Source organism: Theropithecus gelada, chromosome 15 (genome assembly GCF_003255815.1).
Source record: "Theropithecus gelada isolate Dixy chromosome 15, Tgel_1.0, whole genome shotgun sequence".
NCBI classification, from domain to species: Eukaryota; Metazoa; Chordata; class Mammalia; order Primates; family Cercopithecidae; genus Theropithecus; species Theropithecus gelada.
In genome coordinates, this window is record NC_037683.1 from 21,489,170 (window position 1) to 21,513,614 (window position 24,445).

The window sequence follows — 24,445 nt, forward strand, 5'->3', positions numbered from 1 at the left end:
GCACTGGTTACCCTGGTTCTTTTTAAACAAACATATGCTTTCGGAAGTGCCTGGAGCTCACTGGACTCGGAACCTTTGCTCTTAAGCCACAGGGTGTCAGAGCTGGGAAAGCATACTTCCAACATTCTCTTCTGCTTCATCTTGATATGTCTAGGTTCTTCTCGTTCTTCAGGGCCCAACCAAAAGTAACATCCAGGATGCCTTCCTGTATCAGCTGGTGCATCCAGTAACACTTTTTGCTCCTTCAGCTGATAAAGCAAAGTTTCTATTGCTTTTCACCTTGTCTCACAGAGACTGCTTTCCAAGGGAGAAGTTGTCTCTGAGAATCAAGTAACTTTAAAATATCTGAGCTTAAAGAAGTCTTGCACATCTCCTAAAGCAGTTTCTCAAATTTCAGGTGCTTGCATACTATCTCACAATATTTTTTCTTCATTTTTTGAGGCAGGTCTCGCTGTGTCATCCAGGCTGGAGTACAGTGGCTTGAACACAGCTCACTGCAGCCTCTCCCTTCTCCTGGGCTCAAGTGATCTTCCGACCTCAGCCTCCTGAGTAGCTGGGACTACAGGTGCATGCCACCATACCCAGCTAATTTAATTTTTGTAGAGATGGGGTCTTGCCATATTGCCCAGGCTGGTCTTGAACTCCTGACCTCAAGTGATCCTCCTGCCTTGGCCTCCTAAAATGAGCCACCATGCCCTGTTCACAATCTTTGTGGTAGCTATTGTTACATTCATAGTGAATCATTTGCTTTCAATCTTTCTGCTTTCTAAGGTTAAATCAGTGTATTTCCAAAGGAAAGCAATATCTTTGAAAACATGAGCATGATGTGTATGTTATATATTGTCTCCATATAAAATAAGCATATAGCTATTTTGCTAAAATCATAACATTCTTATTATTTATAAATAGCTATATATAGCTAAACAGCCTCTCTGTGCACCTCCTAAAACCAACTATGTTTCTACCAGTGATGCATATGTCTTGCTTGTAAAACATTTTTCCAGGGCATCACCTTCATTAGACAGAGCTTTGAACTGAGGCTCAGGGAGAGGCAGGTTCTGTCCCCAGGCTGGTATTAATAGAGATTTGGTGGCAAGGCTGGTTTGGCACTCAGTCCTGTGGTTCTCAGACCACAACTCTATCAGCATATTCTTCTCCATTTGTATCAGTCAATCGTGTGCTCCATGCATTGGTCTGATGTTAGAAGAAAATAGGGGCTTTCAAGTCATAGGTTCAAACTCCAGCAGTATGTTGTCGCTATACAAGTTTCTGCCAAGTTTATGCTTAATCCTCTCCAGTCTATTTCCTTTCAGGCAGTGGGGATGATGTATTATCTGGGGTTGTGAAAACATTTACAATTTTAACCTGGCTCACTAAGTGTCTCATCCCATAGACTAGCCAGGAGCTGTCCAATAGAAATATGAAATAAGCCACATAAGTCATCTAAATTTTATAGTGACAACATTTTAAAAAGGAGTGAAAAAAAGGTGAAATTAATTATTACACAATATTTTATTTAACCTTTTATATCCCAAATACTCTTATTTTAATATGTAATGAAAATAAAAATTATGAATAAAATAGTTTCCTTTTGTTACACTAAATTTGCAAAATCCATTGTGTATTTTATACTTAAAACATATGTCAATTCAAGCTGAATTTCCATCAAATAACTGGATCAGAATTTAGATTTTATAAAGCTTATACAATTGAAAATATAGATTCATATACCCAAGATTTCCAAACATACTTAAAATTGTTCCATTAACTTAATTATCAGCTTTTAACTTTAAAAATATTCAGATCAAAATATTTGAAAAAGATATAAAAATTCAACAATAAAAATACAAACATAATACAGTACAACTACTATTTCCACAGCATTTGCATTATATTAGGTATAAGTAATCTAGAGGTGATTTAAAGTGTACTGGAGGATGTGTGTAGGTTATATGTAAATACTACACCATTCCATATAAGTGACGTGAGCATCCGAGGACTTTGGTATCCTCAGGGTGGAATCCCCTTCAGATACTGAGGGGCAATTATATTTAAAGTCAAATAAAATTAAACATCAAATTCCTTATCACACTGGCTATATTTCAAGCTCTCAATAACCATGTGAGACGTGCGGCTACCATATTTGACAACGTAAGTCTAGCATCTAACCTCGTTTGTTTTTATATTTCCTGTCTTGTAAAATAGTCATTGAATGTATGTTGAACTTAAACATCTTTAAAATATTTGCACCTTTGATTATCCTGGTCATCACAAGATCCCATGAGACAAGCTGGATAGAAATTAATATCCTCATAGTAGAGATGGCAAAACCAGTGCTTAGGGAGGTTAAATAAGTAGCCTAGGGTCACACAGATAGTAAATGGTAGAGGCAGACCTAGAACTCTGGGGTCATTTCCTGAACAAAGCTTTGCTCAGCATCCTTAATGAAAATTTTTAGTTTACCTACCATTTAAAGAGCAGTTAGATTTGAAGACTAACATGTCAAATTTATTCCTTTAAAATACTCATTTTATCACATACTTGGTGTTATGTGTTAATAGTTTGAGTCCATCATTTTTTTAAACTGAAAGGAAGGGAGATGAGGTTATTGGCAAAATGCTGAACTAATTAGCTTCACTGTAGGTTTACTTGGAAGGCTCATTTTAGCAGCTGTATTATTTAAGCATCAGATAACTGATTTGTTAATAACTCTTTTTCTTCCTCTAGTGAGTATAATTTTCTTCTCTGGGGTTCATAAAGGTAAAACTTTTCCCACATAGAGGCCTGATTGTCATGTTCAGTCTTTGATAAGGTTTATTCTTATGCCAGATTTTCTGATTTTTCTTCTCTTTTCTCTCCCACCCTCACCCCTCCCCTGCCCCGGGTTGCAGGGTGTGTGGGAGTGCTAATCTATACAGGATCTTTTTTTCCCCTCCTCTATTTGTCTTCCTTTGACTGTTTTCTCATGTGAAGGCAAATACAATAATAACATCTTACTTTCTAAAGCTCTTTTCATCCTGATTGAATTCCGAGCACCACAGAACACATTGCATTTCAAAACTTATGGAAATGCAGTCTTACAGGTTACAAATTTAGACAACATGAAAAGTCAGACACACAGGGCCCTTGAAGCACATTAATTCACTCACAACATGCCTTGTCCTCTGAACAGCTACAATTAATCGTCACCAAGCTAAGCCAAGCCTTTTGCTAAAGGTAGCACAGACCTTGTTAAGAGAAGGAGAATGATGTTTATTTATATGTCTACATTTTCATGTGATTACTGGGAGCCCATGAAGCTCTGTTGGGTTCAAACCAGCAATGTTGGAAGAGGAGTTTGTACTCTCACTACAGTTTCCCATATGAAGCAAGAGTTTGCATCTATTGTAAAGCTCACTTCTCCTATCCCTTCTTTCCAAGGCTGTGAAGTCCATGTCCCTTTTAGAAACTGTGTTAAATCTGCCTATAACAATTTAGAAGAATAAAACCCAAATGCCTACCATCTTGTATGAGGCTCTACTTAAATAATAGCTCCGCCTCATCTCAAATAGTGGATATCTGTCATTCACACTGCCCAGCCAACCCCCTTTGCTGCCTGTGCTCTCTGCCCTCAGCCACATTGGGGATTTTGTCTGGATCAATCTCCTTCCAGCTTCCAGAACCTCTTCTTAGGCTCTTCTGTCAGCTGGCTCCTTCATATCTCCCCTGTCCTGGCTCAAAAGGATCTTCTCAAATGGGCCTGCTCTGCCCACCTGTCTATTTTTGTCATATTTTACAGCAGTACTGTTCCTCTTTCAACTCTTCACTATATGCCTCTTGTGTTGTTTTGTTAATTTGTTCAGTTGTTTAGTGTTTGGTCCTCCCCATCGAGGTTCAATTTTAGTCATAAAACTGAGTGTGTAGCAGTAGCCCCAGGGGTCTATTATTCTCAAATGCATCACCTTTGCAAAAAAGAGGGGTTGGAGATACACTCACTCAGTAGTCTTTAATTACAACAAATATCAGTGCGCAGGATCCAAGAGTGATTTTTATATCTATCATCTATGTTGGAGGAGAGTAACTTAAAGATTAGCAACTCGATCCTTGTGTCTCCCAGCTTGTGGCTGGAGGAAATCATTGTTCACCTGGTCAGACTGGTAAGGGAATATGGCCAGGGAGATTTGGAATTACTACCTTTTTCATCCAACTACCTGACATTATTTTTTCCAATTAGTATTCTCTCTGGGAGCATCTTATTCAGCTCCCATATTTATAGCTACTTTTTTAAATGGTATGTAATGGAAGGGAGCCCTAAAATGAAAAGGAACCAAAATAAATTCCTTTCACTGTCCTTTAGTCCTAAATCAAAACTCAAGCTGATTTTTGGCAGAAGAAATGAGCTTGTGCTGATTTTTGGCAGAAGAAATGAGCTTGTACTACACTACAGCCACACAGACTTTGGAGTAGAGGGAGACGGAGGACAGGGAAGAGAGGAGAAAATTTACCCTTGTTTAATGTCAGAACTTCCAAAGTCCTTTCACATACATTGTCTCATCTAGTCTTTAAACAAGGCTAGAGTAGGAGTTATCATCTGCATTTTCCATGTAAAGACTGCGAGATGCAGACAGGAAAAGAACGACTTGCTTGGGCAAAATGATGGGTTGTGTATGTATCAAAAAGGAGTGTGTTTCCTTGTGTGTTTATGTGTTTTACTTGGGTTTCAATTTAAGTATTTGATCTCTCTTGGTAGTGTGTGGAAGAAGAACTGCTAGGAAGGATTCTGAAGCTGTGTCAGAATTTAGCCAGAAAGCATGATGATTGATGAATTATGTCTTTCAGAGACATGGGAGCAGTTGTGGTTATGGGGTAGTGTGCATGCCATGTAGTTTAGAACCTTGGTAAATCCAAAGTTCCAAAGCCTGAGCCATCGATGCAATCTAAATTTTGAGTCCCTGAGATACCTGGATTCTATTTCTGACTTTTCCAATAATGAGTAGTGTGGTCTTCAAAGGTCTTTAAAGCCTGACACAATAGATTTAGATAATTCTCAATTATTCTAATTTTACACTTCCTTCTCAAAGGTTATTACGAGTCTATAAAATCAGAATATTAGAGTAGATGATTGATAAGGCTTTATCTAGCTGAAATAGTCTATGATTTTATAAGAAGTTTATAATGACTGTATTAGTAGAACAAGCATACTCACATAGTAGCACATTTTATTCTAATATACCAGCACATTTTTTTCTTCTCTTTTTCACTCAAATAGATTATGTATACAGGATGTTTACTTATATAAATAATGTAGCTATTTAAAATATCCACATCGACTCATATAGTGTTAAATTTAAAGTATGTCATGTGTTTACTCTAGCACATATTGGGAAGCAGTCAGATTCTCATTTCTTCTTATTTTTCATGGTGACAGCGCTTGACCTACACAATACACTCTGTTCACTGAACATATGCTGTTGATCATGAAAATCACTGAGTAGAGAATCAGAGAAGCAAACTTGTAGGAAAAGGGGATCAAAAGACACTATAATTCATATAGTCATGAGGAATTTTCTTCCTTTCTACGACAATATAAAACATGTTCATTATAGAAAGATTAGGGAATACAGAAGAGAAAATAGCTTGTGTATATAGTACTTGATAGCAGGAATTATGTTTATCTCACCAACCATTGTGTCGTCAATGATTTGTAGAGTGTCTGGAACTAATTAACAGATATATTCTGAATATATAAATAAGTAAATGAATAACAGCAAGAAGTAAAAAAAAATCACAGCTAATAACAAATATATTCTGAATATATAAATAAGTAAATGAATAACAGCAAGAAGTAAAAAAAAAAATCACAGCTAATCCTGAAACACAGAGATAACTAGTATTAACAAGTAGTATATCTCCACCTAGACTTTCACTGGGCAAACATATACATGTTTATCTTTTAAAACCAGCTTTGTTGAGGTGTAATTTATACACAATAATTGTCATCAGTTTTAAGTATGCAGTTCAATGAGTTTTGACAAATATATGTACACATAACCACCACAATCAAGATACAGAATATTTTCTTTACCCCAATATTCCTTGTGACCCTTTGTAGTAAATCTCTTCTCATCCCTGACCCCAAGAAATCACTAATCTGATTTCTTTTATCATAAGTTTGCAGTTTCCTGAATTTTGAGTTAATGACATCAAACAGTGTGTTCTTATTTGTGTCTGGCTTCTATCACATAGCAAAAAGCTTTTGATATGTATTCATGTCATTACATATCAGTAGTTGGTTCCTGATCATTTCTTTATGGTTATACAATTTGTTTATTCATTCACCGCTTAGATAGTTAGGTTGTTTCCAGTTTTGGTTATTGTTATGAAGCTATTATTAACATTCCTTTACAAGTCTTTCTGTGGACCTATGGTTTTCTTTCTTTTGAGTAAATATCTGGGAATAGAAATGCTGAGTTAAATTTTAACTTTATAAGAAATTGCCAACTGTTTTCCGAAGTGGTTGTATTATTTCGCATTCCTAATAGCAATGTAGGAGAGTTCTATTTGCTCCATGTTCTCAACAACACTTGCTGTTGTCATTCTTTCCAATTGTAGCCATTCTAAATGGGTGAGTAGAAGTATATCATTGTGGTTGTAATTAGTATTTACTTAATGATTAATGTTGTTGACCATCTTTTTTTCCCTCTATTGATTTACCATCTATATACTCTTCTTTGGTGAAGTGTCTCTTTGAATTCTTCCCCTTTTTTCCCCTCCTTTTTTTGCTTTAAAATAATCTAGATGCTTATTGTTTTGTTAGGGAGTTTATAATGGGTTATGTGTATGTGCTATTTACAAGATCTTTATCAGATATATACTTGTCATTTACATTTCCCTAATCTGTAATTTGCCTTTTTATTTTAATTACAATGCCTTTGAGGAACAAAGGATTTTAGTATTGATGAGGTCCTATTTGAAAATTCTTTACAGTTGGTGCTTTAGGTATCCTATGAATGGAATCTTCTTTCCCTAACCCAAGGTTACAAGGACTTGCTTATATATTATCTTCTAGAATTGTTTGTAGCTTTTATATTTAATTATATGATCTACCTGGAGTTTAATTTTTGTGGCTCGTGTAAGCTAAAGGTTGAGATCCATTTCTACATATGTGGCTATATCATTGTGCCAGCACCATTTGTTCAAAAGAATAATACCTTTCTATCTTGGATTACCTTGGATCCTTTGCCACAAATCAATTGACCAGTTATGTTTGAATCCATTTCTAATAGTCTATTATGTTTTGTTGATCTGTAAGTTATTCTTAAGCCAAAATAACTATGTCATAATTCCACAGCTTTATATAATAATCAAGTCTTCCAGTCAGGTAATTTGAATCCTCCAACTTGTCATTTAAAAAAATTATTTTGGTTATTTTAGGTTGTTTGCATTTTCATGTGCATTTTACAATCAACTTTTAAATTTCCACAAAGAATGCTTATTAGGATATTGAATGGTATTTATGTGAATGTATAGATTAGTTTGGGGAGAACTGACACCTTAAATATATTAAGTTTTGTGATTCGTGAATATGGTATATATCTCCATTTACTCACCTTTTTTCTTTTGGCAATATTTTTTAGTGTTCATTATGCAGATACTGGCATGTTTTATTACATTGTCTTTACGTGTTCATGCTTTTTTGTGCCATGGTAAATAATATTTTTTAAAATTTGAATTATTAATTGTTCATTGATAGTATATGGGGAAATAGATCTATTTTTATACATTGATCTGGTATCACACAGTCTTGCTAAACTCACTTCTTAGTTCTACTAGCTTTGAAATAAATTTCGGGGGGAATTTGGACATAAGTAATCATGTTATCCACAAATAAAGGCAATTGTAATTAATGTTTTCTAATCTGTGTATCTTTTTTTTCTGTTTTGGGTTGTTGCTCTTTTCTTATTACTCTTGCTCTTGTCTTATTACTGTAAGATTGCCAGTGCAATAATGACTAATAAAAATTATTCTTGCCCTATTTTTGGCCTTATGAGGAATTTATTCTGTTTGTCTGTTTGTTTGTTTTACCATTAAATAAGCTAATAGGTTTTTCGAATAAATGCTCTTTATCAGATTAAAGTTTCTTCTTCCTTTCCTTTTTTTTTTTTAGTTTACTGAAAGTCTTTTATGAACAAGTATTGAACTTTTTCAAACATGCATTCTACATAGATTGAGATACTCACATGGGTTTTCTTGTTAGTCTAATAATATCATGAATAGCATTGATAGATGTTGAATATTGCTAAATGATAATTGTCTCGTCTTTACCCTTGGCTCCTGGGATGGATCTTCTAAACTCTTGTAATTTCTTGATTGATAAGGGTGTCTTTGTTATTCATGGTGGTGTCTTTTTCCTCTTGTTAAATCTGGTTAGAGTTTTCTTTAATTTTATTGATCGTTTCCAGTAATCAGATTCTTATTTCATTGATTTTCTCAATTGTTTTCTTGCTTTCTGTTTTTCAGTCCCTATTTTTATCATAAGTATTTTTTTTGGCTACTTATTTTAGATTTCATTTTCTTTTCTTTTTCTAATTTTCATACAGAAATTAGAGCATAGATTTAAGTGTCAGTATATAATACTATAAATTTCTCTTTCAACACTGGTTTACCTACATCTTACAGTTTTTTCATGTTGCCTTTTTATCTTCATTCAATTCGAATAGTTTTCTAAACTCCTTTGTTATTTCTTCTCACACCCATGAGTTATTAAGAAGTGTGTTGTTTAATATCAAATATTAGAGTTTTTTCAAGTACATTTGTGTTTTCTGGCTCTAATTCAATTCAACTGTGTCAGAGAACATATTCTGTACACTTTCTATCATTTTAACTTTATATTTTTAGGGGGCTAGCCATAATTTTTTGGATATTCTTAATTAATTCCTTTATGGGTATCAACATTTTTATTTGATATTGTGCTCCTCACATTGGAAAGATTTCCTTTAACATTCCTCATAATGCAGATCTGTTGACAAAAATTATCTCAGTTTTCCTTGATTTGAAAATACTTAATTTGTCTTAAAGTATGTTATTATTGGGTATAGAATTCCTGCTTGAAGGTAGTTTGGTTCCAGCACCTTAAAAAATGTGGTTCCATTGTCTTCTGACCCTCATGGTTTCTCACAAGCTATGTATTGTAATTTTTACCTTTGTTCCTTTAGAAGAAATGTGACTTTTTCTCTGAACACTTTTAATATATTTTCTTTATCACTGGTTTTCAGCAGTTGAATTATGATAGGCTTAGGTGCAGTGTTCCTTAATTGCTTCTGCTTTGGGTTTGTCAATGCTTTGGGGTCATTGATACTGTTTTATACACATTTGGAAAAATGAGCTACTTTTAAAAATTTCTTTTACTTTTCTATCACCCTGCTGCTTATATTCTGATTATGCACACATTCATCTGCTTGATTTTTTTCCAGATCTTATTGAAGTCTATTTAACTTTTTTTCTGCTTTTATCCCCCCTCTGCTTCATTTTGGAGAATTCCCATTACTGTGTCTCAAGTTCATTGATCTTTTCTTTGGCAGTGACTATCAATTTTTTTAATTTTAGATGCTGTATTTTTGTATCTATAACTTCCATTTTCATCTTTTTAAATTCCATTTCTCCTCTCATCATGTTCATGTTACTTCTATTTTTCTGAACATATTGAATGTATTTATAGGAGTTGTTTTAAGTTCCCTTGCATTCAAATTTCCTTATTTACATTATGAATCTGGTTCTATTAATTTGTTTTATTTTCTGGTTGTTATCATAGTTGCTAGCTTTTTTGGATGCCAGTAATTTTTTTATTGGATGTTAGATATTGTAAATATGTATCATTGTATGCTGAATATTTTGTATTCACATAGTATGTTTCTTTGTTCTGGCCCACGTTACTATACTATACCATACATTACTATACTTGGGAAACAGTTTATTTCAAGATTTACTTTTAAAAAGTTTTGTTATGACTGGTCCAGAGCAGCATTTATGCTGAGACTAATTTAATCCTACTCTTAAGGCAATACCATTCTCAGAATTTGGCCCACTGCCTCACATATTAGCAGTTCTTTATGCTCTAGCTTGCAAAAACAGGCACTATTTCTAGCCCTCTATAAGCTCTAGAAATTAATCAGCCTACTGCTCCTGGAAATCCTTTCTTTGGTCTTATTTAACTTTATCTCATACTTATATAGGTCATACTCAGTTACACACCCAAGAGTAGTCCTATACAGATCTCTAGATATATTTGTGTGGCCCCTTTATCTCTTGTACTCTGCCCTGAAAACTCTAGCTATCTTGGCCTCCCTAAACTACAATCTTCATCTCAAGTTGGGAAATTTCTGGGTTTCAATTCTGTTCTATATCCTTGTGGTACTACCTCAAAAGTGCCTCTCAGAGTAATCAGAGGTAGTCAGTGTACACCTTATAATCCTGTACTGCCTGTTGTTCAGTGTTGTCTTCAATTTGTTTTTCTTTAATGTTGTCTAGGTTTCTAGTTATAAAAGCAAAATCCCATAGCAGTTAATCCCTCATGGGCAGATGTGGAGATCTCATACATTGTGAAAGGGATCATATTACACCTGCTGTCTTATAGATTGTTTTGTTTATCCACTTACTATAAAATTTTTCCTAAAACATTAAATGTTCTTCAGCAACTCAATTTTAAATGCTGTTGAGTAGTGTATGAGTTCATTTAATCAATACTCTATAGTTGTACATATAAGTCATTTCATTACCAAACACGATGTCATTGATATTTGTATACCTTAAAAACAAAATTTTAAAATTAAAAAACTAAACTTTCACTGCCTGTAGTCAGAGTACAGAACTAGTTAAAAAAGTCATAGAATCTTCATCAGAGGGTTGTTTACAAAAACCTAGATTATTTGACTGGCTTGATCAAGAGATTAGGAACAGAGACATTTAATACACAGTTGCAAAAATGCCTCTGAAGTTGGAATTTTATCTCCTAGCCTCCTTTGATCAGAATCTTGAGCAAAGAGAGTATACTTCTGTCTTTCATGCTGCAAGAAAGAGAGAGATACATAGAAACCATATGATTAGTTAATTTTCAAATTTATCTTCTAAGGCAGGCCCTTGCATTATAATTAATTTAGTTCAATTTTCTTCATCTTCCTCATCTTCAACTACTGTAAGTTAGAAAAATTGTGAAGGGTCATTTTAAAACAGTGATCTTGGTGGTACTCCTGATAGTGCATCCCTAGAACTAAAAATATCGTAAGTCTATATTCTCTATACATGTAATTTATGCATAAATGTTATGCGTTATTATATCCATACAGTATGTTTGTCATCACCTACATACATAAGAAAAATAAACTTTGAAGGATGAAAAGCATACAGAAATAGAATTCTAATATTTTCTCCTCAAAATTCATAATAGATCATCTTTCCATCACTACAATGTGTGTTTACCCACCTTGGAGACCCTTTTTCCTCAAATATAAAGTAGAATAAAATAAATGAAGACCAGGATAGGTAACTGACTTCTTAAGTTGACATATGACAATTCAATAAAGCACAAGCTATTATTCAGATTTTATACATAAGGAACCTGAGGTTGAGATGGGCTAGAAACACCTAAAATTGTATATAAGGTAAACAGGAGAGTTCAGTATAAATGCAAGTCTCCTCATTCTGATTCAATTAACTTGCCTTTGCACAACTGTGTCCCCACTCTTTGAAAAATGTTACTTCGTGCCTGATATATAAGGACAATGTATCCAATCAACCTACTACCCTTAACTAAAAAAATCCTTCAAGATAGGCCAGGCTCAGTGGCTCATGCCTGTAATCCCAGCACTTTGGGAGGCTGAAGCGGCCGGTCATGAAGTCAAGAGATTGAGACCATCCTGGCCAATATGGTGAAATCTTGTCTCTACTAAAAATACGAAAATTAGCTGGGCATGGTGGTGCATGCCTGTAGTCCCAGCTACTCAGGAGGCTGACGCAGAATCACTTGAACCAGGGAAGCAGAGGTTGCAGTGAGCTGAGATCGCACCACTGCACTCCAGCCTGGCAATAGAGCTCCATCTCAAAAAAAAAAAAAAAAAAAAAAAAAATCCTCAAGATACGATTAGAATCTTCATTTGCAAAACAAATCACAAAAGATATTTTATTAAATTAATACAATTTAATGATGATATTAGTAATCATATTATAAAATACAGGAGATGACATTTAATCCCATGTTTCTACATCATTTGCTTTTCATTCTTTCTCTTATTTCAGGTATGGGAAGAAGTGAGGTCAGTGGGGATTAACTTTTCATTTCCAGTTAATGAGGTGAGACTTTTGGAGAAAAGTAGGCCTAAAAAATGGCATGGAAATGGGCTAGAAGGAAGGAGGCAGAGCACTTGGAGAATAAAGGAATCTTTGGGGGAAGTCCCAAATCCCAGCTGTTATCCACCAAGTAATCACATACAGCAGAGAGTGAAAGAGTGGACCAGATTCAGTCACTGACCTGGAGATGAAATTCTCCATTTTCCATTATCAACTCAGCCAGAAATTTACTCCCCCTGGAGCCATATTTAGCCAACTTGCTATCTCCCTCCACCCTGTCTGGTTCATAAACACAGATATAGGCATGGAGGTGAACAGACCCAAGCATTCTCTTCCCAAAGGGCAAACTATTTTTGTACTGCATCAAGCGGAGTGCAGGGACCAGAAATGGTTGTTGCAAATAAAATAACAATATTAAATCCTGTTTGCAGTCCTGAGAGTGATAGGTAAAAGGAGATAAGAAGAGAAGATGAAGAATCAGACTGAAAATCTTCAGCCCACTGGCTATAGTAAAGTAAATACGTTTTAGAGAGGTGCAGCTTGGTATCGGAGAAAGAACATAGGTTTGACAGTGTAAAGAACTGTGTTTATGCTCCCCATTTTACCATCTTCTGTGGCTATACTTATAGCACAGCACCTCTATGTTACTGGCCTCAGTGAGATGGCATTTCACATGGGAATGCAATTTTTGATGCCACCATAGAGTCGTTCTGGATATTAATGTGAGAGTAAACATGAGAGTGTTTATTTAGTGTTTATTTTTTGCCTTCTACTCATTCTGTAGTGTCATGACTAAGTGACTCTTCCCTTCCACTCTCAATGACTTTTATGTATGTGACCATTCCTTTTCCCAAATCTGTTCAAAGAGCTTGTCTTAGCCACATTACAAAAAGTAAAATGAAATAGATGAAATTAATTATAGTCACATTTTATTAAATCCCATATATCAAAAATACATCACTATAATATATCACCAATATAAAAATTATTATAGACATTTAACATTCCTTTCCACACTCTGTCTGCAATACAAGTTGTGTTTCACACATACAGCATATCTCAATTCAGACTTATCACATTTCAGTTGTTCAACAGCTACGTGGGGCTAGGTGCTGCCACTTCTAAGAGCTGGTCCAAGAGGAGACAGCTTTCTCCATTTCTGTGGATGGGTTACTTTCCTAAGGTTACTCATGGCTGGCAAAAACCATGTCAGTGGCCTGGGGAATACTCTGTAATACCAGCTCAGTTTTAGAGTTTTAATCAGTTTAACCATTTTATTTCTGATACTTGAGATTCAACCATCAGATTGAAATTGGGATGGAATAGATTTTAGAACCCACCTTTAAAGATCATTTTAGCTCTGATTCCTGATTCAGTGCCCCACAAATACTTCTCCGGTTGTTCAGATAAATAAAGCTGAGAAGAGAGTGGGCCAGACCAGATTGAAAGCCCAGTGCCCTTCTTTTTCCGTCAGCAATGTTTAAGAGTTAGAATGCCACTGGATTCAAGACATTCCAGTTTGTGCAGCATGAATGCAGAGACCCTTGCTCAGTCTACCATATCCTAAATTTGGCAAGCTCACTAAAGCATGGAGGATTATTCAGTTTAAATTGAAGAAGAATGGTGATCACTGTTAAAAAATAATGTCAACCACAACAAAAATCAAAAACAAAAATAAAACAGAGACCCCTCATTTACTAATAAAATAACATTGTATTCCAAGTCTTTAGACTAGACCAAAGATCTAGAACCAGACAGTCCCAACTGAATCTGTTAATCCTGAAATTTTAAGGCAATTATGTCGAAAGGTTTTCTTGTATTTCTAAAAGCACAGAAGCCCCAGGAGGGGTTTAGTTTCCCCTACATTTTGGTAGAGGCCTGTGTGAAGGTCTAGACCTGTGACCATTTATTAGGCAGTTGAGACCCACTGGTCTTATCTAAGATAGACGGCACCTTCCCAGGAGACAGATGTTTGTGCAATGAATTTTGGGCACGGTTAAATAGGCTCACAACTTGAGAGGTATTTGTTTGCAGAAGAGAAATGCAGTTTGCATTCCACAAGAGACCTAGTGAGCAGCAGAATATCAACACAGCTCTCCAGGAGTATATTCAACCAGGTTTAAGCCAGCAATGAACAGGCGTAACTATTCTGACTTGGAAATAATGCATGCAGCCAGCACTTGAAAATGGGTTGAAAAAAAGCATCTCTCTACCTTTTCCCAGCTCACAAGCCGCGTTTTTGTGAGAACAGTAAGAGGAGCAAGGAACCAGGTCCGATCTTAGTTCATTGATCATGGGATTTTGCAGCAAGTCTTGTCTATGGAATATCAATGGGAAATGAAGGATCCTTTTCTCAGGAAACCCCTTGACTTTGAAGAGCAAGTGGGATCTCTGTTGTCCTACCCTGGATAACTTATTAAGGGCTTGAGAAAACAGCCACAGAGAAAGCACTTGTTGGGGCTTTTTCTAGCTCCTAGGTGCATTTCTGCTACCAGTTTTATTGTTGTTGTTGTTTGTAGAGTGAACTTTTTTTTTTAAAGTGCCTCCTTGACTTTCTTTATATAGTATATGATAAAAATCACTGGTATAGTGTATGATAAAAATTACAACATTGTATATAATAGGGGAATGTTTTCCATTGTTTGAGTAGTTTCAGCAAGCGGAAAGTATATTCTGGTTGCTCACTATATGTTACAGTTTACTAATATCTCTGCCTGTAGGAACAAAGAGATAAAAATTTAGATTAGGTATTTGTGAGCTTAGGTGTGTTGACTTTTTTTTTTTCTTTCCTTCACTCAGCAGACATTGACTGAATCCATACCCCATGCTAAATAATGCCTTAGGTTCTAGGTTTCAATCCTAAATCTACCACATATAAACCATGAGGTCTAGGGCACTTTCTGAACCCTTATCTCCTTGACAATGACATAATACACCATCTGCTTTGGTCATACACTGGATGAAGAATTAAGTGTGTCAGATGCTATGCCAAACAGTAATATTTTAAATCCTTACTCAGTTCTCTAAGCTAAGTATTGTTGGGCCAATTTTACATATGAGGCCGACTTTACATATACAACTTGGAGAAGTGAAATAACCTAGACCAATTGAATAATGGCAGAGGAGGGATTTAAATCCAAGTTCATCTGGCTTCAAAGATTATGCTTTTAGTTACAGTTTTCATAAATATGAAAGTCTTCTAACCACACTGAACTATTTTGTAATGTTTTGTTACGATATAGCTAATTTCATGTACTAACTCCACATATCTCTATAGACTCTTAGGAGCTTTGTGATTGCTTTTACCCATCAGATTTTAGAAGGTGGGAGATAACTTGGCAGGACAGAAAGTGGATCATTGTGCTTCTTAGGTGCAGTGCATCAGATAGATCAACATTTCAGCTGGGATTTTGTTGCTCTAGCTGAGACCTGAGCAGCAGAGTTGGTGCTGGATTGGGTCCTGAATCTATACCTCATGGGTGTAATAGACCAGGTAGCTATGCTGCAATTGTGTCCTAAGTACACAGGAGAGCTCATGGAGTCACCAGTCATCAGAGATGAAAGGTACTTTCAAGATGCTTTCACTAAATTTTCTCAAAACAGAGGCCTACAGAGATTAAACAGCTTTCTTAGGTCTGTATGAGAGTTCTACAGAGAAACAGAGCTAATAGAATAGCTAGAGCTATTATTGATAGATAGATGGATAGATAGATATTATAAAGAATTGGCTCATGTGATTATGGAAGCTAAGAAGTCCCAAGATTCCGTAGAATAATTTGACAAACTTGGCTGAAAATGTAGCTGCAGTCTGAGTCTAAAGGCTGAGAACTAGGAGAGCTAATGTTTCCGTTCAAGTCTGAAGGCAGGAAGAAGTCAATGTTTCAGCTGTAAAGCAGTCAGGCAGGAGGAATTATTTCCTGCTCAGAAAAGATGGGGAGAAAGGGTCAGCCTTTTAGTTCTATTTTGGCATTCAACAGATTAGGTGAGGGTATCCATATTAGGGACAGCAATCTATTTTATTCAGTCTAATGATTTTAGTATAATCTTGTTCAAAAATACTCTTATAGAAATACCCAGAGTAATATTTGAGCAAATATCTGGGCACCCCATAGCCCAGTCAAGTTGATGCATAAAACTAACCATCATGGAGTCACACTATTGAATAGGGGAAAAAGCCATGAAGAGAACACAAGCCTTTGGATTGCATTTTTGGATTCTTTTCTTTTACACACTGATTTCATAGATTCCATGATGTATTGATTAAAAATAGCCATTTGTGTACATTAACAAAACCAATTGATCTCTAAACGGAGGAGTTGGAAAATGGCATATACAGATTACTGCTAAGTGTTTTACTGGTATTTTCAAAGATAGATACCTGAAGTATGCTCTGTAGTTTACTTGATCCAGGGAAAAGACGTAGTTAAAAAACATTTTAAGCATTCCCTTCCTAATCACTTTCACGTTCTCCTGTTATTTGTGATGCTTTTGAATTTACACAAGTAAAGTTAAAAAAAATAGAATCATTTTTTCACTATCTTTGCTAATGTTTAATAACATCATTAAAACATTTCAAGATTAACTGTGACCATTGAATTGTAAAATGTGTAAGGTTCAGCAGTATTTAAGAATCTTTCTGATAAAGTGTTCTGGGATTCTGAAACAACCTTGAAAAAGACGTAAGAAAAATATTATCTCCATGTTGAAGATGAAGATACTGGTTTAAGGTGTTGCTGAGGATCACCCAACTAGTGGTGAAGGTGACTGTCCCAAGTTTCACCTAATGTTTTTAAGGTGAAAATTTAAAAGAACATATTTAAAATTTCAAATTATTTGTTTATATCTTTGCCTAGGAGCAACTAATGGAAAAATTTGATTAGGGTCAAAGAGGCTGGTGATGTGGACATTTGTTGTGTGATATTGATGTAGATATGTATAGCACTTATCTCTTTTTCATATTTCTGGTAATATCATGCCACTTTTTTTCAGAAGAGTCATTTTTTTTTTCTTAGTTATTCTGGTTGAGATAATGTTGAGATATTCCCTGGGTTCAAAGTATGAGAGGAATATAAGGGGCAATCATTGATGGGAACACAACATTATTGCAGCCAGTAGGACACAATCGTAATATTTTGTTTGGGACTCTAGGGAGCAGTTAAGATTGGCATTTGAGCTATGCATGGAGAAAGTTGGCCTGAGGAGCAAGCCAACCCAGAGAAAGAAAGAGCCAAGAGAGGCAGGATGTGTCCTGGCAGGATGTGACATCGAGACAAACCTGAAGAATGTTCTGCCTTCTGACTTTTCAGTTACATCAACCAAGAAATGCCTTTTTTTTTTCTTTTTTTGCTTCATTCAGTTTCATAAGAGTTTTCTGTCATTTACAGGCAAGAGAGTGCTAATTGATATAACAAGTCTGATTACTCCCTCTCAAAATCTGTCTGAAGTTGCTGTAGCCCCCTGGAGTGTGTAGTGATCCTGCAAGATTATTAGCATGGAAAAGTATATGGCTGGGTTGTATCATCGTCTGATTATTTTTTATTGATTGATTGATTTTTTTTAGATAGAGTCTCATTCTGTTGCCCAGGTTGGAGTGTAGTGGTATGATCTTGGCTCACTGCAACCTCTGCCTACCAGTTTCAACTGATTCTCCTGCCTCAGCCTCCCAACTAGCTGGGGCTACAGGTGTGCACCACCACACGCAGCTACTTTTTGTATTTTTAGTAGAGACAGGGTTTCATCATATTGGTCAAGCTGGTCTTGAACTCCTGACCTCATGATTCACCCATCTTGGCCTCCCAAAGTGCTGGGATTACAGGCGTGAGCCACTGCACCTGGCTGGTCTGATTATTTAATAGTGTCATTATCAGCAAGATCTAATACAAACAAATGTCCTAGCACAGAAGAACAATGACTAAATTCATTAACCATGGCTTTGTTTACCCTCTCATTGTTAAATCAAACAGACATTCTTGGTATACCTGTCCCTAGTAAAGCTTTCAGTGACCACATATTAACGAAAGAGGATTTGATAGCTACAATGTCTGAATTGCATAAATGTATTTCACACAAGCAGCAGCAGGGTCTCAGGCTCTGTACATAATTTTCTTTGCTGACATCTGCAATAAAACACAGATTATGATACAGGATATGCAGCACTTGACCTTCAACATAGAAAGGTAAAGATATTCTTAATTTGGAATTTAGATAATTCTTTCTATTTCATCTTGCTATTGGACAGACACGCTTTTACCTCTAAAATCTACAAAAGGCTTTCAACCATCTTATGTAGAGATTGAAACTTAGGTTTCATCTCCTTTGCCGTATCTAATTGATTGGTAGTTTTTGCTTGAGGATTTTGTTTTGGGTTTTGCAAGGGAGAGTTCCATGATGGATTAGTAATGGCCCAGGCAAGAGGTGTACAAGAGGTAGTACTAGGGAGAAACCAAGGGGTATTGAAAACTGATGAACATGTGATAGTTTGAAACAAAGACTAACCAGCTAAATTCAAGCTAATTAAAATAGAAGTAAATTAAAACAATGATAAAAATATATACTTGTTTTAAAATAACATCCCAACCATACCTCCTCAAAATAGTGAACCTGAAAATGAAACTGTAAAGAAAATGTGTTTGTATGCCAGTGTGGTGTCACTTAGCGCTCAAATAGAAGAGACTGCGGTCTCTGTGTTACACAGGATAGTTTGAGAAAGTGCAAACTAGCTGAGCACAGAAGAGCACAACAATTAACACAGACTATAGGGTTTTTTTGTTTGTTTGTTTTGTTTTGTTTTGTTTTTAATGAAGCTGCAAGCATTCTGCTTCTGTGCTTTTTATCTTTTATTCATTTAATTTTTTTGAGATGGAGTTTTGCTCTTTTTGCCCAGGCTGGAGTGCAATGGCGCGATCTTGGCTCACTGCAACCTTCGCCTCCTGGGTTCAAGGGGTTCTCCTGTCTCAGCCTCCCGAGTAGCTGGTATTACAGGCATCTGCCACCATGCCCAGCTAATTTTGTATTATTAGTAGAGATGAGGTTTTTCCATGTTGGTCAGGCTGGTCTTGAACTCCCACCCTCAGGTGATTCGCCTGCCTTGGTCTCCCAAAGTGCTAGGATTACAGGCGTGAGCCACCACACCTAGCCCTGTGCCTTTTTTGTTTGTTGTTTTGATACAGTCTTGCTCTGTTACCCAAGCTGGAGTGCAGTTTAATTTATTAAACTAAATACTATTTGTGAAGAATTTACCAAACTTTCTGGAACATTATAAGCATGAAAAATGCAAATAAAACAATTAGAACCAAAAGCACTACTACTAATGTCATTTTGTGTAACCCTTGATCAATAGTGGTAACTTGGTTAGAATTTGTTGTGTGTGGGGTATTCATGGTATGCAAGAAGCATATGCATTTGGGGTATTGGGAAACTTTCACATTCAAAAAACAGTCAAAAACTCTCTACCCTGTGTCATCCCTTTTGCTTTAAAGGCATCTAATGAGAATTACTAAGAAATCATAGTAACACGCATTGACCTGTGAGCCCAACGATCTGTATTTATACCTCAGTCTGATACTTATCAATTCTTTTCTTACTGGGGATGATAATCATATCTACCTCTTGGGATGTTTTGTGGTGATTATATGAATTAATACACAGAAAAGAAGTTTGAGAAATGCCTGACCTGATGTAGGTACTGAATAAATACTGTTATTAATAATCATATAGCTCCTTTTGGGAGGTATAACCCCTCCAAGCATGGCTCCCACTGAATGAGGCTGTCAGGCTCCACGCTACATGCTTATCTCATTTAATCATTACAACAACCTTTTTAGTGTAAGTATTACTTCCTAATGAGATTATATGCTCCAAAAGAGAGTAACCTATTCATTGCCATTAGACTAGATATTTGGTTCAGAGAAGATGCTCAAAACATAAGTTCTGGGTAAATTGTTGGTTCCTCATTTGCCAAATAAGGACACTGAGACTTGGACACTGAGAATGGTGCATGTGAGGTTCCTAGTAAGGCTTACTGTGTATCTTTCCAAAATGTGTGATGACAGGTTTGGGCTCAAACTTATTTGACTCCAAAGTCTATTTTTCATATTCACTAAGCTCACTGACTTGAAAATAATTAGTGTATATTCACACCTCAAAAAATGATGTCACTGGATCAGAAGACCATTTTACTGGGAGCAAGCTGTGGGGGCAAAGGAAACTCATTTTCACATCCCCACCCCCAATAATTATGTTTATCCAGATGGAATGTACTGCATCAACAGGATAAGGTTTTATATAGAAAATAAGTCACTGGATGGAAGAGCTTTGCAAGTCGGGTGGGAGGGTGTTTTTTCCCTCTCTAGTTTGGAAAGTGTTTATGAATAGACATGAGACGGATTATCAGGGATTGGGATGTATTATGGGAATCCCCAGATAGTTTAGCACCAGCAGTTATTGCCACTGGAGAAAGTGATATTGGAATTGAAAGGGAAGACTATAGAGACATTTTGATAAAACTACTTTATTTATAGAGTATATTAGTTTTCTATTGCTATGCAACAAATTCCCACACATTTAATAGCTTAAAATATACATATTTATTGTCTCACTGCTTCTGTAGATGTCCAGAAGTGGAGTGACTGGATACTTCACTCAGGATCTCATCAGACTGAAATTAAGGGGTCCTCTAGGGCTGTGGTTGTCATTTGGGGCTTGGTGTTCTTTTCTAAGTTCATTGGCTGTTGGCAGAATTTCTTTTCTTGTGGTCATTCCTGCTAGTTGTCAGCAGGGACACCTGTCACCATCTAGAAGCCACTCATGGATCCTTGCTACATATCTTCCACAGGCAGTTTATGAGCTGAGTGTTTGCTTCCTTTCCTGGAGCACATCTCTCAGACTTCCTTCTTTATAGCCAGTGAAAACATGCTTTTCAAAGCTAACATGGTTTAGTTGCCCATCCAAGATAATAATTCCCCTTTTTTCATATAATATAATGTAATCATAAGAGTGATACCTCATTATATACACAGATTCTACCCACACTCAAAGTAGAAGGAATTCTACATGGCCAGGGGGCATTAGGTATCATCTTAGAATTCTGCCTATCACATAGGTTAAGAATACATGGTCCAGAGGGACAAAGAGACTTGACTTGTGTAGGGCACAGGGCTTACCAGGGGTAGAATTGAATTAATAGCAATTCACTTGGCTCCAATTTCATTTCTCTACTTTTGGTCTCTCTAAATCAAATCTTTCAAAGTTCTGTATCTAAAACTCCATCACTCTGATTTATAATGCTCTAAGATACATTTGGTGGCAAGTGACAGAAACCTAAACCAAATTGGTTAAAGTAGAAAGGAAAGCAATCAGTTTATAGGGCTAAGTATGTGTTTAAAGACTTCAGAAACCTCTGGATCCATTCCACGTTTCCTTCCTTCCCAGTCGTACTTCTTCATTGTGGTGGCCAAGGTCATTTTCAGAACTCCAGGTTTGAATCCTACCAGCTAAATATGTCCATTATCGCTATTTTATTTTCAGGAGTACTTTTTTACAATGGGTCCAGCAAATGTTCTGGAGCTGACTCTCCTTGACCAGTGTGGATCAATCTCCATGCCTATACCAATCATGGTGACCACTGGGATAGAACACCCTGACTAGCCAATCTTGGTCATGTACCCTAGAGCCAGGGGACAGGATCAGCACCTCTAGAACAAAATGAAGTGAGAAACTTAGAAAAGTGGTTTCCAAAAGGAAAACAAAGGTGCTGATAGCAGAAGAGGGAAATGGACGTGAGATAGGCACATGCTAAAAATTACCTACGTAGGGCTCCCCCTCGTGGAGTGTGGCAGAGCTTGAGAGAAGGGGTAGGAGCTGCCTGTTAGAGGAAGGAGTTAGGAGGGAATGAGTTGAAGTGGAATAGATTGATCATTAAGCCACCTAAAGCAGTGTTTAACACAGAAATAAAGAGAGAAGCAGTACACCAGCCTTGATGAGTTTGAATACCTGGTTCAAGCTGTGGATCCATCATTACAAAGGGTTATCCTTCTATGAGTCATTCTATGTCCCCAAGTCTCTATTTCATTTCTATAAAGTTGGGCTACCTGGTGTGCCTACCTCATCTTTCCATCATCACAAAAAGTGAGATTGCTAAAACAAAATAAAACAAAACAAAAACAACACACACACACAAAACAGAGCAAAACAAGGAAGACACTATCTGAAATTTCAAGAGAACTTGCATATACTGAATTTTTAATTCAAGTAGAATATTGAAGGAATTTGCAATAGGGATGTTCCTTGAGCTTCAGCAAACAGGATAATATTTTTTCAACACCTTTCCTAAAACCTTTTTTTGGAAGTTGTATGTCACCAGGGCAAAGGCCTGGGCAAGTGCAGGCTTAATGAAGCTAGAACTTTAGCAACATGGAAAGGAGAGGGAGGAGAGACAGAGAAAGCTGGGTATGTCTAATAAAATCATTTTGCATGCTCTCGTGTCCAAACACACCCATTTTCACAACTGGGAGAGCCTGATGGGAGACTATGAAGGGTCCAAATCCTGGTCAAGGAGTGAGTAGGTAGAAGCATGCCTCCAGATATTTGATATGTTTGCTGAAGAACCATAGCTGATAGCTGGGAATACCAAGAGCAAGGTTCCAATATGCAAATAGTCATCATGAAAGAAAGTGAAGAATGCCACAGAGTCAGAGGAGAATGGATAAGTTAAAGACTGAAGGCTTGAGAAAGAACTTCTGTTTATTGAATACATTTGTATTGGGCTTTTCCTATGTAAAGGGCTAGGTAGCTTAGCGGCCACATTTGGCTTCTATAGCAGGGTGGCCTCAGTTCGAATTTTGGTTCTGATATATGATAGTGGGCAAATTGTTCAGCCTCTCTGTGCCTCAGCTTTCTTCATCTGAATATGGAGGTAATAATCATAATGACAATGTGGACATCACAGGGGTATTAAAAGGATTCGATGAATTAACATTTGTGAAGCACATAGAGCAGTTCCTGGGACATAGGGTATAGTTACCACAAATACACTGTGTCTTCATGTACTAAGCTCTCACCAGGAAAATATCTTTTATGTCTTTGAGTTTTAGTTCTAGATGGGGTAACATACATAAAACAAATAATGTCACTGATAATTGTTGAATTACAATGATGATACATGTTGTGACAGAGAAATTCAGGATTGTAAGAGAAATGAGAGCCTTGTTCTGGGGGTCAGGGGAGTGACATTTACACAGATACTCAAAGGGTAAGTAGGACTTGGCTAGGAGTGGAAAGCAAGCACAAAAGCCTAGAGGCAGAAAGGAACTTGGTAAACTCTAGTGATTGGAAGAGAGCCAGTGTGACTGGAGTGGAGAGAAGGGACATGATATTAGAAGGAAAGTTAAGGTCAGATCATGAACAGCTTTGTACACTTCATGTAAAAATGTGTTTTATCCTAACTGAAGTGGTCAAGGAGAAAGCATATGAACTAAATGTTTAAGGAAGGGTAAGATTTGGTCATGCAGAAATGATGGGCTGCTATGGAGAAAAAGACCTGGGAATAAAGGGACCAGCATGCACAGAGAAAAGGAAGCTGGGAGTGAAGAACAAGTGAGCAGTCCATTTTTGCTAGCATAGAAGGTACAGGGTGATAACTAGGTATAAATAAGTTTGGGAAAAAAAAAAAACAAAAACCAGGACCAGATGATGGAGGGCATTAAATTCTGGGTAAAATGGTTCTGACTTCAGCATACAGTTAAAAGTCTACCAGATTTTAGATAAGTAGAATGACGGATGACAACTGTGTTCTAAGCACATTGCCCAAACAGAGTTGGTATGGGTTGGGAAGGAGAAAAGAAAGATAGAGAGAGAAGGAGAAAAGGATGGAGAGAGATAGGGAGAGAGAGAGACAGAGTGAGAGAGAGAGAGAGACATTGAGAGAGAGAGAGAGAGAGAGAGAGAGAGAGAGAGAGACTAAGAGGCATAGCATTTTTTATTTTGAAACATGATCTGGCTCTGTAGCCCAGCCTGGAGTGCAGTGGTGTGATCTCAGCTCACTGCAACCTCTGCCTCCCAAGCTCAAGCCATCTTCCCACCTCAGCCTCCCAAGGACACATCACCATGCCCGGGTAATTTTTGTAGT